This window comes from Chelonia mydas, chromosome 25 (genome assembly GCF_015237465.2).
Source record: "Chelonia mydas isolate rCheMyd1 chromosome 25, rCheMyd1.pri.v2, whole genome shotgun sequence".
NCBI classification, from domain to species: Eukaryota; Metazoa; Chordata; order Testudines; family Cheloniidae; genus Chelonia; species Chelonia mydas.
Window position 1 is genome coordinate 7,978,489 of NC_057858.1, and position 16,136 is coordinate 7,994,624.

A 16,136-nucleotide genomic window follows, 5' to 3' on the forward strand; every position below is an offset into this window, starting at 1 on the left:
GTAAATATTTAGAGCAGTGTAAGCATGTAGGGCACTGTACAAACACTGGGGCAGGACCTTCGGAGACGCACCGTACACCAAGAAATATTAAAATACAAAGGGTCACTGGCGATCAGAGTTTTTTTTGAGCTTCAAAAAACAAAACAAAAACATTTTCAAAAGACCTGCAAACAAAGGGGAGAGGGTGAGAAATTGAGCTTGTGCCTCTTTCTAATGTAAAGGGGGGCTGGAAGGTTTGCGTTTTTAAAAAATAAAAAACTTTTCTTTTGCATTCCTTATGTAAAAAAAAAAAAAAAGAAAAGAAAAAAGCAAGTCTCCGCAGGGCTCTGGCTTACCAGTAAACTAGGAAGGCAACGCCATGAGGAGTGAAGCCTAATTGAGAGGGAAGTGGTTTTGATTCAGATAATAAAAACAAGCAGCTTTTAAAACCAACACCCATGTAAAACTTAAACACTGGGAGAAGGTGGAGGGACAGGATCTTAGTCCCCTTCTTTCCTCAATGCAGGGTATTGGGAGCGCTCCCAATCCATGCCACATCTCCAGTGAGTCCTCCAGCAAAATAAGGGGGAAGACCAGACCTTGCATGCATATTTTTTTAGGCCTTCTTTACACATCGGAAAGCAAAGAAAAAAAGTGAACAACCCCATTAAACTCCCAGGGGTGGCAGTTCTGTAAAGTGCTATATTCACTGAGAGTTCCGCCATGTATCAGATTTGCAATTAAAATGAAAAACCTTCTGCATTCAGGTTAGAAAGGGCCCATGCTTGTGTGCTGTTCTTTCACTTCCTCAGAGGGGAAAAAATAATCCCTGTGAAGGTTTCCCTAGCATACTTTTGCCTTAGAAGACACAGAAATAATATTTTGTGCTTCTATCGGTCTTTCATTCAAGAATCTGTGAGTTCTTAAGCTGCACAGCCCTGTTTTGAGGCAGGTATTATTCCCATCTTAAAGATGGGAAACTGAGGCACAGAGGAGTATGTAAATTACTAACTAAAGATTACACAGCAAATCAGAATAACTGGGCATAGAACAGAGGCCTCTTGATAGAGCCCTACTCTAATCCCGAGACCACAATCCCTTGCCACACTAATTGGGGGATTCACCAACAAGCATTGCTGTAGGAAGTTAAAAAAACAAAAACCAAACCAACCCTAGTTTCTAAGCAAAGGACACCAAGATCTGTAAGAAGCTACAGCAAAACCTAAATCCATTTATCAAGGTGTCTTTGGAGCCCAAGTCAAGATGGGTGAGCAGGTGAGGTGTCTGAGTAAAAGAGAAAGCTCCCATTTGCTTGTCCAGACTGGGGTGACCAGATGCCCTGATTTTATAGGGGGAGTCCCAATAGTCAGTGCTGTGTCTTATATAGGTGCCTATTCCCCCCCCGACCGTACCCCCCACACACTCCCCTTCCTGATTTTTCACACTTGCCATCTGCTCACCCTAGTCCAGACAGAAAGACCTTGCGAAAAGTCTTTATTAAATCCACCTAAAATAACATTCTTCCCTGCAGTCCAAATATAAGGAACGTTTTCCTCCCAGTGCCATTCGGATTCTGAGCTGATAGCAGTGGAAACCACTGAGGAGACAATATACATTGTCTTAATGGCAAAGGGGGTCAAGTGATTTCTTTAGATCAGTGGTTCTCAAACTATGGGGCAGGCCTCCCAAGGGAGGCACAGGAACGTGTCAAGGGAAGAGCAAGCTGTGGTTTGGTTGTTTGTCTGTGGTTTTCTCTTTTTTTTCTTTTTTTCAAAAAGAGCTCTGGCTGTCAGCCCCAGATGGCTGGGGCTCCTGCAGAAGGGCCATGCACACCCATGGGGAGGAAATAAAGGGGACAGCCAGAGCCCCGCCACACAAGTTGGGGCTCTCCTCCTCTCCGCCCCTAATCCCTCACCGGGAGGCAGTGGGGCTCTAGCTGTCAGCCCCCGGGGTGGCAGAAGCAGCGCAGAAGTAGGTGGCAATGGGGAGCTAAGTCTGCTGTGAAAAGTGATATTGGCGAATATCACTTTTCACATTGCCACCCTTACTTCTGATCTGTGTTGGCACCGCACCGCCTTCACAGCTAGGCACCCAGCCAGCAGCTGCTGCTCTCCGCTCTGCCTTCAGACACAAAAAAAAGGGGGCCTGATCAAATAATTTTAAGAACCACTGCTTCAGATGATTTAGCAGTGCTAGGCTCCAGAGGGAATGGTGCCCCAGGGTGCTTAGCAAAAAGAGATGGGGGCTGTCCTGCAAGACCTGTAGGAGGAATGATTGTTACAGTAGCGAGGGGGAGGGACCTTCAGAGTTCCAAAGAACCCCCAGACCTCAGAACCAGGGCTAGCAGGAAGGAGAAAGGAAACTGGATACTGCAAGGTTCAAATGGTTCTCAGTATCAGCCTGCAGGGGTATAGATAAGGAACCTGGATACTAAAGGTTTGTGATCAGAGGACAACCAGGATCAACAGCAGCAAAGTACTAGAAGCAAGAGATGCATCTCCCTCTTTCCTTGATATTTACAATTTTGGAAGTGTCATCGGGCCATTCACAGCTACAGAGGGCAGCACAGATCTCTCCAGGGAAGAAATGCTTGGAGATCAAGCAGCACCTCTGTACCAAAAGGATACAATGCTGATCAACAGCAGCAGGATAAATCCTTACAAGGCAAAAAAAAATACAACAGTTCAGTGACACTGACAAACAAGGGAACCTCACTTGGGCCTAGCTTCAGTAACTGGAAGCTCGATTCTTTTTGGAGGAAGGGAAGCTGTGGTTCTGAAGAAGGCTGGAGACACTAGTCAGACCAGAGTTGCTATATTTAACCCACAGACATTCCAAACACTGGGGGAGTGGCTCAGGCTTCTGCTGTCCAGTCCACCCAGTATGACTCTCAACTGGAAATTACACTTGCCAGGTGAGATTCCTGTGTACCTGTAAATCATGTTGATCCAGATCATGAAGGGGAATCTCACCAGACTATCCAGCCTCAAAGTGTGTGCAGGCTATTCTGAGCAATTGTCATCTAATGCAATCAAGCTTTTCCCTATTTACTTTGCTTCCACTCTCACAGAGAAAAGCCAGAAATAGTGAAGATGATGGAATCAGCTTGCCTGGGATATTGACAGGTGGGGAGAAGGTCCGCCTAGGAAGGGGCTCTGACCAAGCCCATTACACTCCAAACAGAGCCAAGTCATTTGCCTGGAAAACATTCTACCTGCCACCGACCCAGACCAGGGTGTCTGCATGGAGGTGTCCTCCCTGATCTACTTGCTAGCAGCAAACAAAGGGCACTTGACTTTTTGTTGCCTTTTGAGGGGGGGCTTTTTTGCACAGCCACAGCTCAGAACCCCAGCACACACTTCCACAGGGTAACTACTAAATCAGGAAGAAAGATGAAGACATTCCTTACTAACAAGACTAAAGGCTTATCTCCGAAGCAGGGAAAACAAGAATCTCTGCCCTCCATTCCCCCACCACAATGGGCAACCTAGGATGGGTCTCTGGACTGGCAGAGCCAAGATGTACATTTCCAGCAGCCAGGCTGCCTTTCCTGCACCTCTCACACTCACCAAATCGGAATGGATAAGACAATTGTATTATAATCATTACAGCTAAACAACCCTCATAAGAAACCTGTAACAATGCACATGCAGGCTGCAGCTGTAGAAGTAGAAACACCTTTATTATTTTTTAATGCATTTGAGAAGGGTGTGACTAGCTCTATGCAGTTCCATTCCTGAGTCTCCTCCCTACCCATCCACCCACTCAGACTTTCTGCCCAAGAAGCTGCAATAGCCCCAATGAGGTCAGCTCCTATTGTAGTCAAGAAGGCAGTGCATGCCATACAAAACACACAGTTCACCACAGTGATTCTGGAGGTTTTAAAACCCGCCAAGAGCAGGGAGAGTTTTCCTCACTCACAGATTAAATTAATCCTCCTTTTAACATTCACAAAATCCTACTGGTGTTCCTGCTGGGTGGGAAGAATGAGATGGAGACTGCCTCCCTGATGACTAATTAAACTGGGGGGGCTTCCTTAAGGGAGGGATGAGGGAACATACTGTAAAGAGCTACTGCTTCCCAAGGAAAGAACAAGTCAGGCTGCATGCCGGGAAGCGAGACACTAACTCCCACCCCCCCAAATGGAGCTGTGATAGACTCAAGAAGAAAACAAGCTTCTGAATCTGCAGCAGCCTTAACTCAGAGTCTAACTTGAAACCAAATTTATAAGCCCCACATTGTCTTTCCAGCCAGACTACCTGGAGGGACTCTGCAAAGTCTAGCAGGGAGAAGGTTTCTCCCCCCTCAGAAGTGACAGGGAGAAGAGTAGCACAGTCTTGGCCAGAGTACTGTCTCTTTGCTTGTGGAGGAGACGGAGGAAAGCGCCCACAAATGATCCCTTTACACTCTGATTTGGCTGAGCTGAACTGCAAGGATGGCGGTCACTGACGCTTGGAGGCATCTACATTAGATCAACCAATGCCTGATATGGAATGGGCATGACAGCAATCCCTGTTGAGAAAGAGAAGTCAAAGATGGAGCAGGGAACTGCCGAGTCTCTTAAGATACTGACCAAAGATGTAGTGGATGTTGGCTCTTGTCTATCCTCTGTGCCAGTGGTTCTCAACCTCTTTACCATTGTGGGCCACACTGCAGCCCACAATATGTTACCTGTGCCTCAGGTTGAGAGCCACAGCGTACCCCCCTGACTCCTCCCCACAGACCCCTATGCCCAGCGCCTCTCGCCCAGAGACCCCTCCACAAAGTGGAGCCAGGAGCAGAGCCCTGAGCGGGGGGCCCAGCAGCAGGGCCCAGCAGCAAGCCCTCTACAAAGTGGAGCCGGTTGGCAGGGCAGCAGCCCAGACCCCGACCCTGGGGCAGGCTGGCAGCCCCGACGCCGACTCCGCCACGCAGGCAGCCCTGGACCTCGCCACGTGGGGCCTGCCGGACCCCGTGGCGCTGGACAGTCAGGCAGCTGGTAACCCGGACCTGCACAGCCCGTGGCCTTTAGCACACAGCTGGGCTGCAGCTGTGTACTAACTGGGCCACGTGCAGCACAAAGCCAAACCCCTCATCTGCCACCCAGCCTTCCTGCAGCAGCAGAGATGGAATGTTTCTTACAGCAAGTATTTACACAAGGCGATAAAGTTGCGTGCCATGAACCAGCACAAGATAGGTGATTTCCCTGAAGGGCTGTGAAACTCACATCAGAAGAAGTGCAAATCAAAAGGAAGGGAGAAAAGAGACCCAGACATGCTCAATTATAAAAGGTTGGAAATAAACCTCACACAAATCTTAGATAAAGATTTAACAATTAAAAATATGGCCGAGATAGCGACGAGCTTTGATTACAAATGACAGGTAGGTGTAGTGTAACACCCTGTCTAGCTCCTGCAGCTCCCCACCTCCAGAGAGGGACATGAGCACCACCGTTCAAAACCCACTGTCACCCCTGGCCCCTAGGTATCCGAGATGGAAGAGACTCGTTTGGTCATAACTAGTCCATCCCCTGCCAGCGATGGACTGTTCCTGGCAGTATGTTCCCTATTGCTTTGTCCAGCCTTCTTTTAAATGCACCAAGTCATGGGGTCTTCCACTACTTTCCTTACGGAGCAGGGTGGGCATCGGAACAGTCAAGGTCTCCTTCTGCCATTTAAAAGGAATGGAAGGACTGTGTGTGGGGGAAGATGTTCAGAAATGGGCAGTCCATATCTGACGCTGATTACTGCAATAGGATCTTGGACTAAGTCAAAGGAGTAAGAGGGGGTGAGTAGGCAGGTCTGGAGTTAAAGAATCATGGGAACATCTCCAAGTAGATCTATGTGAGGTAAGACATTTTAAAGAGTTCGGATCTCACACAACCCACCACTCACTCACTCAACCAGTCTATGCAACTGCTATTCAGGTGGAGGGCAACCAACTTGCAAGAGAAAGGATCAAAAGGGAAATACTTGGTACATTGTTCTGGATCCATCCAATAATTACAAACTGGAGAAATGAGGAAGCGTGTTAACTCTATAAAGCAGTTGACGACATTTTGTCCTGCCCACTAATGCCAGGACAGTTTCTATAAACAACAACATTTTGAAACATACACACACCCTCCAAAATTCCCTGGATTATATTTAGGTCGTGTCTCTGCTGCACCTGCTGTGTTCTCATTATCACCCAATCACACTGTAGTGACTAGAAAGGTGTGTTAGGACACGTTCCACCACCTGGCACGTGTTCTCCCAGGACGTGCTCAAATACATCCAGCAGCAGCAAACATTAGAAGAGATCATGGGTATATAGCCTCCACTTTTGGGGAATGGTCACCCCTCAGAGAGCAACAGGATTTTCCTTACAGGACTAGGTCATTAGTAAGAGCATCCAAGTACTGGCTGCCACCAGAGGAAGGATGCCAGAGCAGAAGGACTAAAGACCTTAAAAACGGTTGTTTGAGTGTGATTTTTATATTAAGTCATTGGCCGAAATTTTCAAAACTGCTTGGTGATTTTGGGGGTGTCTGTTTTTGGTACCCAACTTGAGACATTATAAAGGGGGCCAGTCTCACAAAGGGCTGTGCACCTGCTGTCTGAACTTAGAGGCCTTTAGAGGTGGGTAAGGTTTTTTAGGTGCCGAACTTGAGACCCCCCAAAATCACTCGTCAGTTCTGAAATTTAGGCCATTTTGATCTGCTTGCTACTGTACAACTTTTCCTCGTAGTTTTACATATTTGATTCTTCTGATGTTTTGCTCTCTTTTAAACTATTCATGGCAGTGATTTCACACTTTTCTAATTTAAAATTAACTTAAGATGTTGCAGGCCATCACTCTGCCTTCCCGCCACTCCTCCCCCACTCAGAAAGCCCCCTCCAATAACTAATTCTTTTGCTGGGACAAACACATGCAACCACTGAATTCAAAACAATGTCCCCACTATAATGGAAAGTTATCCTTCTGGATCCTGGATCAAAGCCTTCCTGGTCCCTAAGCAGCTTCTGTGAATACTGATTCCCAACAGGAAAGTTTAAATAAATAAATAAATAAATAAAATAGACCCACACCACCACCACAACCTGCTCTCGCCCAATAGAAAGGGAGGAAGTGGTGTGGGAAAAGCCAGCCCACAAGGTGCTACAATGTTTTGAGTCCAAGATCAATATGCTTAGAACAGGAAAGCCCAGTAGAGACACAGCAAGTGGTTAAGAAAAGAAATTCTCCTCTAACACATGCTTTTCTGTGGGCTGTTCACATGAATGCTCAAGAAAGCCACCCTTACTAGCGTAGTTCAGCAGGGGAAAACTCCTTAGAACTACGTGTAATTCAGGTCTTCACTGGAAGCCGCACCATCGTTATTTTCAACAATGGCAGACTGGACAGTTTCGAGTTTCACTTACCCAAGCAACAATTTACTCTGGTGCTATGAATAGATTTGGAGTAATGGGCACTGTCATTCACAACCACAACCTTAATGTACCTTTTATTATGGTATTGGACAGCTGGAGTCTTGGTGATCACCCCACAGGGTTCCCAACTGACCTTGCAGTGCATTGTGTTTCTATAGCACGCTCTGAATGAGCCTTGCAGGGCACTGTTGGAGTCAATTACACAGCGCAGCACCAGCGTGGCTCTTGGAAAACATGGGTGTGCTCCCAGACTTGCCAAGTTTCTGCCTCTTTAATCTTTGGGCAGTGGAACCATGGTTTGCAAGACTCCTAGCAAAACGAGCTCCCGAGGGGTGTAAGTATGCAGTGATAACCTTATGGGTGTTTACACAGAGACCAAGTCTGATTTGGAGATTCCATGGCCTAGTCTTGGCACAGACAGTCTTGTGAAAGGTCAGTTGCCACCTTCCGACCTGGTGCAGTGCCTGGAAATAAAGCAAGAATCAAAAGGCATTCATCTAGGTTAGTCTAAATTTACTAGAACATTAGGTTGTGCACATAGCTGAAGATGCAGAGACGCTTCAAAAATGTAAGCGTGACGCTCTGTCCCTTGGGGGAGGGCCCTGTAACCCCCATATTCATCATATAACTGTGATACTTTTTAGGTTTTTAAGGCCCGGCTTGACAAAGCCCTGGCTGGGGTGATTTAGTTGGGGATTGGTCCTGCTTTGAGCAGGAGGTTGGACTAGAGGACCTCAGGGAGGTCCCTTCCAACCCTGATATTCTAGGATTCATATAAAGCATGCCACGTAAGGTATCAAGGGGAAAGAACAAGGGCTTTCAGCAGATCAGAGCCTATCTAAATATGTAGATTATTAGTGCACATGAAGTTATGGATATGGTTGTCACTAAAATATGCTGTGAATTGGGGTATTGCGCAGATATTAGATCCCCAGAGACAACAACAAGGGAGGTAATCAATGCCCAGGCAGGTGTGGACCCACCATCAACAGCCGTTGTCCAGCAAGAGAGTTGCAATTCAGTGACGCACTTGGACAAGGCCACACCAGGGGAATTGCTCAACCTTGCCTAGTGACTCAGCAATGCCCACCAGATATGCCTGAACTTATGTTCTGCCCAGTCTATAGGTTGAGAATTTCAATTGTGTGTTTATCTTTTATTTTGGTAACTGCTCTGACTTTTTGCCTATCTAGTATTTATCCTTACCAGTGAGTTTGACTGAAATGGTTGGTAGATCTGCTCAGGTTACAATGACTGGTGCATGTCCACTTTCCATTGTGGAAGTGGTGAACCAATGAATAAACATGCATTGCTCAAGAAAGGGTCTTGAGCAGTGCAAGACAGTGTATTCCGGTGGTTCAAGGCTGGGAGCCGGGGGGGGGGGGGGGGGGGGGGGGTTGGAAGGGATTTGGCTGGTGCCTTTCTCTGTGCGATTCATCAATGGCTCTGGGAGCATTCATGCAATCTAGCTGGGTGTGGGGCTCCACGTGCGTTTGTACTGAGTGGTAACACCTGGAGGGGTTTACTGCTTGCCACCCCCAGTAAGGCATTGTGAGAGACAATCCAGAATGGTGAGTAAAAGGGGTGCAGCGATCCTACAGTCCCAGGTTGCACCCCGGGGATCCCGTCACAGTAAGTCTTTCAGGGGTAAGTCACCAAGAGAACACAGAATTGAAGGAAGTTATTGGGTGGCACTGAGTGAATTGGTCTGATGAAAGATCAGCATATGTATGACAAAATTTCCACCAATCATTACCCACTTTTTTAAAGGCGCACAAAGTTATGAGCATTATTTCTGCACAATAAGAGATAAGTAACTACTACAGAACTTATGAGTAAGTGGAGAGGAAAGAAGAAAAACATAATTCTAAGACTAGTTTTAGCGAGGAATTGCCCATGGGATCCCCCGTGCTTGGGGGCTTTGCACAGCTAGAGCATCTTAGACCTGTCTGCAATTCACAGATCAAAAAAATTAATTTGTATAGCAGTAATGCCTTGAGGCGTCATTGTGCTGGCCATTGTACATAGACCTCACAGGAGAGCGCTCTTGCCTGGAAGAGCTTTCAATCTAAACAGACAAATGGTTGAAGGAGAAATGTCTTGCCTACGGTCACACAACTGGCTGGTGGTAAAGCTACAAAACAGAACCCAAGTCTCCTGATGCCCGGTTTATGACAAACACTAAATCAGGGTTCCCAACCTGTACCCCCAGTGGTGCATATACCACACGAGCTTGACGGTCCATCCAGTCACTTAATTTTTTGAAGAGGTGGGTACGTAAACCTGTAAAATTTGGGGGTCGCTGTACTAGATCTCTCTGCCTCTCAGACCTCACTTCAGAAGGAAGGGAACAATGAAGAGGAATTGAGGAGATAGCGAATAGTGCTAGAAAATCTAGCCTGATCTCGCCATAGCATATTTGCAGCTTATTCATTACTTCGTTCCTGTTACTATCTTATTTACGCTGCCATTGAGTAGCTATGGACCCTGCAACTTCACCATTTACCTTGGTTGTCTATTCCACTGCCAAACTGCTCATATTAGGAATTCTGCCCTATTATCAAAGCTAAACTTTTCCTTCCTTAGCTTCATGCAATTGCTTTTTACACTGCCTTCATCTGAGTGTAGGAATAATTCCATTCATTTTTATCTATTTGAGCACTCGTAACGTTCTTGTGCAAACTCATGTGGAGACTAATATCATAAGTACCTTTGGACAAATGCGTTACGGAAACATGTCTAGAAATCATAAAAATACTACTCTATTCCACACACTCCCTTTGCATTTCAAACACATCTGTGGCAGTTCTTAATGCCCCTCCTAACACTGGTTCACCAGAACTGGTGCTTTGGTTTATAGGGAGAGGAGCAGCAAACCAGACATCAATGAAGGGGTTCTTCAATGGACGTTAAGGTTACAGAAGAAACGTCTTAAAGAGGGAAAGAGACTGGGTCCTGGTCTACTCCTGAAGATAAGATTGACCTAGCTACATCACTGTGGAAAATTCTGCACCCTGTGCAATGTAGTTAGATCGACCTAACCCACACTGTAGATGCAGCTACATCGATGGAAGAACTCTGCTGACCTAGCTACTACCTCTTGGAGAGGGGGATTAACGACACTGATGGGAAAACCCCTTTGTTGCTCTAGGAAGAGTCTACACCTCAGTGCTACAGAGGTACAGCTGTAGCACCATAGTGGTGCTGCTGTCACGTAGACATACCCCTAATGAAGTTGTCCAGTCATAAAGGAACTTCCCAGTGGAGGTGCTGTCAGTGTGCTAAAAGGACTTTCTACAATTCAGTTTTGTCCTACTGATCATGAATCACCTACAAGAGAAACTGAATCCCAGCCAATTCATCCCCACCCAGCTAATGGGCTCAAAAAGTGATCAAGATCTAAGTCCTTACTATGAACTAAGGCCTGGTTTACACTATAGAGTTAGGTCGACGTATGCTGCCTTTCATCCACCTAACTATGGAAGTGTCTACACTAAAATTTCGCTCCCGCCGACATGACTGCCCCGCTACACCAACTTAATAACTCCACCTCCACGAGAGGCAGAGTCAATGTTGATGTAGTTAGGTCAACAGAGAGTGAGTGTAGACACTGCGCTGTTTACATCAACCGTTCTTGGCTTTCAGAAGCTGTCCCCCAATGCCTCCACACTGGCAGTACAAATCGGTACAAGCGCTCCTGGTGAGGATGCGCACCGTCAACACAAGGAGCAAAGTGTAGACATGTACAAGTGATGTAATAACTCTGGTGGCTGTATGCCGGTATAAGTTAGGTTGCCCTAATTTTGTAGTGTAGACATGCAGCTAGTTAAGCAGCCATCAGGACACATACTTGTAGTGAAGCTAAAGCTGGGTACGAGAGGGTCTGTAAGCTATGGCCCTGCCACTGCAGCTTTCCCATTCTGTCAGAGGGTTAATAATTTACTGTTTAAAACACAGTCAAACTATGAAAGCCGGGTTTTGAGCCCTTCTTATGTAGCTGATATCCCCCTAAGAGATAACTGCCGAAGGCCTTGCTTCTGCAGAGATGTGGCATTCAGCAAAAGCGGTCTGAGCTGATTAATTATGGATGCGCTATTATATTACAGAAATAAATAGCCACTCAGTCACTGAACAAATCAGAAGACTCATCTCTGCCTCTCCCAAAACACACACAATCCTTTCCCTGCTCACTGGCTACCACTCTATGCACAAGAAGCCTTTCCAAGAATGTCTCATGCTTGTCAACGTATCCATGTTTTCCAAGCTACCCTTTCAACAAGAAAAAAAAAAAAGGGTCCCCCCCCTCTTTTTAGGAAAGGAAAAAAAAACCACACACCTGACAATTTGGCCTGGTCTTGGCTAAAGCCTAAGTGCACTGTACTGTGTTAGGGGGGGAAAGTGCAATTGTGCTTTAAAAACTGACTCACACTGGAGAAAAAAAATAATTTCAACATCCGTTTTCATTTCAAGTCTCTACCCCTATTTTCTCTTGACATGTTAAGCCTCAGTTAGCAACAAGGATTTGCACAATACATATTTTTAACTATTTATCATCATCTCCCATGTGCTGCATATAATACAAGACAGCCCTTGCCTCAAATTTCTTATCTAATGTATAAAAATTAGGGCTGTCAAGTGATTAAAAAATTAATTGCGATTAATCATGCTCTTAAACAATAGAATACTATTAATTTTTAATATTTTTGGATGTTTTCTACATTTTCACATGTTAATTTCAATTACAACCCAGAATACAAAGTGTACAGTGCTCACTTTATATTTATTTTTGATTACAAATATTTGCACTGTAAAAACCAAAAACTTATTTTTCCAACTCATCTCATACAAGTACTGTAGTGCAATCTCTTTATCATGAAAGTTGAACTTACAAATGTAGAATTATGTACAAAAAACTGCATTCAAAAATAAAACACTATAAAACTGTAGAGTCTACAAGGCCATTCGGTCCTACTTCTTGGTCAGCCAATCACTCAGACAAACAAGGTTGGTTACAATTTGCAGGAGATAACGCTGCCTGCTTCTTGTTTACAATGTCACCTGAAAGTGAGAACAGGCATTCACATGACACTGTTGTAGCTGGTGCTGCAAGATATTTACTAGCCAGATGCACTAAAGATTCATATGTCCCTTCATGCTTCAGCCACCATTCCAGAGGACATGCTTCCATGCTGGTGATAGGCTCTGCTTGACAACGATCCAAAACAGTGCGGACCGACGCGTGTTCATTTTCATTATCTGAGTCAGATGCCACCAGCAGAAGGTGGATTTTCTTTTTTGGTGGTTTGGGTTCTGTAGTTTCCGCATCAGAGTGTTGCTCTTTTAAGACTTCTAAGAGCATGCTCCACACCTCGTCCCTCTCAGATTTTGGACACCACTTCAGATTCTTAAACCTTGGGTTAAGTGCTGTAGCAATTTTTAGAAATCTCACATTGGTACCTTCTTTGCGTTTTGTGAAATCTGCAGTGGAAGTGTTCTTAAAACAAACGTGCTGGATCATCATCCGAGACTGCGAGAACATGAAATATATGCAGAATGCGGGTAAAACAGAGCAAGAGACATACAATTTGCCCCCCAAGGAGTACAGTCACAAATTTGATGCATTTTTTTAAAAATGAGCATCAGCAGCATGGAAACATGTCCTCTGGAATGGTGGCTGAAGCATGAAGGGGCATATGAATGTTTAGCGCATCTGGCACGTCAATACCTTGCAACGCCGGCTACAAAAGTGCCATGCGAATGCCTGTTCTCACTTTCAGATGACATTGTAAATAAGAAGCAGGCAGCAGTATCTCCCGTCAATGTAAACAAACTTGTTGGTCTGAGCAACTGGCAGAATAAGAAATAGGACTGAGTGGACTTGTTGGCGCTAAAGTTTTACACTGCTTTTTTTGGTTACATAACTGCACTCCAAAACAAATCTACATTTGTAAGTTACACTTTCACGATAAAGAGATTGCACTTCAGTACTTGTATCAGGTGAATTCAAAAATACTATTTGTTTTATCATTTTTACAGTACATATATTTAATAAAAAATATAAAGTGGGCACTGTGCACTTCGTAAACGTCAACTGGTATTCTATTATTATAAGAGTGATTAATCGCTATTAATTTGTTTGAGTTAATCACGTGAGTTAACGGAGATTGATAGCCCTAGTAAAAATTACTAGTGAAGATAAGTGCATAAGAAAAGAGAGAAGTAACAGGTTTCCACTACTCACCCAACACAACCACTAGAACTTAAGTTATTGGGGCCCATTAACTTATGGTAAAAAATTTATTTAATGCAACTAATGTCAACTAAGTCACACTTGCTTACACTAGGGAAGTTTGGCCCCTAATGCTGAAATCTTTGCATCCCATATATTAAAGGCAAGAGGCTGTGGAGTGGCAAACATGACAACCTGTACTGCAGGATGAAGCGGGAGAAGGAGCTGGACTCTGGGAGGGACGGAGGACTCAGATGAGCAACTGCGGTAAGAGCCAAGGGACTTCTGGCAAATGTAAATTCTATTGTATGTGTACACACACACACCCACACACACACACACCCCTACCTTAGAGGCACATGTTAAACACTAGAGATCGAAAAGCACTAAAACTAGGATGACAAAAAAAAGCAAAAAATTAATTACAGTTGACAACACCCAGCAGTGCATAAGTGCCAAGTTCAACACACATGAATTCATGGGATACAGAGATGGGCAGAAAAAGTTATTTAGAACCTATAAAGATTTCCCTCTGAAGAGAGACTGAGGTCAGGTCCACATCACGAACACTGTGCAAGAGAAGCAAGTGCTAAGTTTTCCTTTGCCATACTCTAATTCCTTCCGCAAGGCAGATGTATTTAGTCAGATATGGCAAGCGAGACAGCTACATAGATGAGGATCCTTATATGGATCAGCAGGACCTAGATCACAGAATCACAGAAGTGCAGGTCAGTTGGTCATCTAGCCCAGTCCCTTGCACTCCAGGTAGATCTAAGTAATAGCTAAACATTCCTGACAAGTGTTTGTCTAACCTGTTCCTAAAATCCTCCATTGATGGAGATTCCACAACCTCCCTTAACGATTTGTTCCAGTGCTTAACTACCCTGGCAATTAGGAAGTTTTTCCGAATGTCCAATCTAAACCTCCCTTGCTGCAATTTAAGACCATTGATTCTTGTCCTCTCCTCAGAGGTTAACAAGAACAATTTTTCAACGACCTTTTCACTTGAAAACTGTTATCATGCCCCTCTCGGTCTTCTCTTCTCCAGACTAAACAAACCCAATTTTTTCAATCTTTCCTCATAGGTCACGCTTTCTAGACCTTTCATCATTTTTGTTGCTCTCCTCTGGACTTTCTCCAATTTGTTCACATCTTTCCTGAAATGTGGCGCCCAGAACTGGACACAATACTCCAGTTGAGGCCTTATCAGTGTGAAGTAGAGTAGAAGAATTACTCCTCGTATCTTGCTTCCAACACTCCTGCTAATACATCCCAGAATGATGTTAGTCAGCGATCACACCTCATCAAACCTCTGACCGACACAGCTGTGCTGGCAAAAGTCCGCAGTATGAATCTGGCCCAAGACGGCATTTTAGAGGAGACAAATAATAAGATTACCAAGATCACTTGCATTAAAAGTACAGAGAAAGTAAGTTGTGACTTCCTGTTTAACACCTCTTGCAATACAAGGCCAGTCAATGAAACTGAGGGGTTTTTTTTTTTTTTTAATTGGTAAGAATTTATGCAAACACATTTAACCTGTGGTTCTCATTTGCCACAAATATTGAGATCAAGCGTTTAACAGGATTCATAACAGGAGTATACATTTACGTCTACAGTTGCATTAGGCAGAATATTACGTTTATAAGGCATATGAATCCTTGTGCTTCATGGCATAAGTCAAACACTAAATGATGGAAGATAGGAAGAAACTTACCCAAGTTTTTCCATAATTGGACACGGGGTTTCTTACACCTTCCTTTGATGCATTTGGTACTGGCCAGTGTTGCAGAGAGATGGACAAATGGACCACTGATTTAACCCAGAACAACAACTATATTCCTGTACCAATGAAACAGCAATTTCACCAGGATTTTTCCTAGTCAGTGAAAGTGGGCTGCAAAAATGAGTGGAGTAATACAGTAGAACAGCAAAATCCTGCAAGAGCAAAGCCAGTGCCCACTTTTCCTTTGCCATACTCTAACCTGCTAGGCAGATGTATTCAGTCAGATATGGCAAGTGAGACAGTCACACAGATGAAGATTTTTATATGGATCAGCAGAGCCCATATACACCTTTTGCCAGAATGGCAATACCCCACGTAAAGCATATATTCTAAACGGAGGCAAATGCCTTCATATATACCAGAGCTCATGATAAGATTTACCCTCCTTACAAGGAGGAAGAGTTGGGGCTTAATCAACTATGGCCTGATTTTTCAACGATGCTGAGAATTCACAATTCCCAATGATTTTGATAGGAGTTATGGGTGCTCAGCACCACTAAAAAAAAAAAAAAAATCTGACCCCTAACATTTGTACAGCACTTTATACTGCAACGGTGTATTTCATCCAAGGACTTCAATGTATCACTCCAATTCTTGAAGTGCTACATACTAATTAAGATCACTGTTTTTCTCTTGCCCCTCATGCCAGATACTAATGAGATTTTAATGACAGACTGAGTACAGTGGCAGTTTCCAGAGATTCACTAATTTCTGCGGCATAAGCAACATTTGTAATTCCTTACCATGAAAT

The 16,136-nt window shown here is 44.5% G+C and overlaps 1 protein-coding gene across 4 annotated transcripts in view; it reads right to left on the bottom strand.

The window, feature by feature from the left end:
- Positions 1–16,136, bottom strand: part of SH3GL1 (SH3 domain containing GRB2 like 1, endophilin A2) — a 49,338-nt gene that overhangs the window by 17,428 nt on the left and 15,774 nt on the right. The window contains exon 1 of one of the 4 annotated variants that reach the window (XM_043536072.1): positions 7,724–7,829. The exons of the other annotated variants lie outside the window; for them this stretch is intronic. The gene's annotated coding sequence lies outside the window, so the exon portion shown is untranslated. Of the gene's footprint in view, positions 1–7,723; positions 7,830–16,136 lie in introns of those variants that run through there. 4 annotated transcript variants of the gene reach the window in all.